The sequence below is a fragment of the Lactuca virosa genome, chromosome 8 (genome assembly GCF_052849685.1).
Source record: "Lactuca virosa cultivar CGN04683 chromosome 8, Lactuca_virosa_CGN04683_v6, whole genome shotgun sequence".
Lineage (NCBI taxonomy): Eukaryota > Viridiplantae > Streptophyta > Magnoliopsida > Asterales > Asteraceae > Lactuca > Lactuca virosa.
The window spans coordinates 139,611,506-139,612,156 of record NC_136433.1 but is presented as its reverse complement, the minus strand read 5'-3'; the positions used below and the strand labels follow the sequence as shown (position 1 = coordinate 139,612,156).

At 41.0% G+C, this 651-nt stretch overlaps 1 non-coding gene across 1 annotated transcript; it reads right to left on the bottom strand.

Moving 5' to 3' along the window:
• Positions 1-274: 274 nt before the first annotated feature.
• Positions 275-381, bottom strand: LOC145135337 (small nucleolar RNA R71). The gene has a single exon (XR_013719800.1). It is a non-coding gene; the product is annotated as a small nucleolar RNA R71 (small nucleolar RNA).
• Between the last annotated feature and the right edge of the window lie 270 nt (positions 382-651).

The window sequence follows — 651 nt, the reverse complement described above, 5'->3', positions numbered from 1 at the left end:
GAAGGGGAAAATTTTGACCATGTTGAAAGATATTCCGTTATTTAGGAAGAATCACAAAGATGCCTTCAAGCATATTGACAAGGTGAACTACATTGCTAACTAGTTCAATTTTCCCAATATACCTCATGCAACGGTGTTGTTGCAGATGCTTCCAGTGACTTTTAGAGGAGCAGCAAAAGATTGGCTTGAGTTACTTCCACCCGACGCTATCACTACATGGACTCAACTTCGTGAAGAGTTCATCCAACAATTTAGTCCACCATCCAAGGTTGCAAAATTGAAGAAGAATATAGCTAACTTCGAACAACAAATGGGGGAGTCCTTATACAAAGCTTGGGAGAGGTACAAAGGTCTTCTAAGAAATTGTCCTCAACACGACTTGAACGTCCAACAAGAGGTGTCCATTTTCTATGATGGGGTAAACGTGACAGCAAGGCAACTCTTTGACACTCAAGGACCGCAAACAAAGAAGAATCCAACCATGATAAAAGATCTAGATGAAGAGTTCGCGAAGCACTCAAGAGAATATCATAACCCGCGGGAAGATACTACGAGAGGAAAAGGCGATGGAGGAAACGAGAATTTGGCTGCAATAATGTTTAAAGTCTAGAACATGGATCGGTGAATGATGAAGATGGATGAATACATACA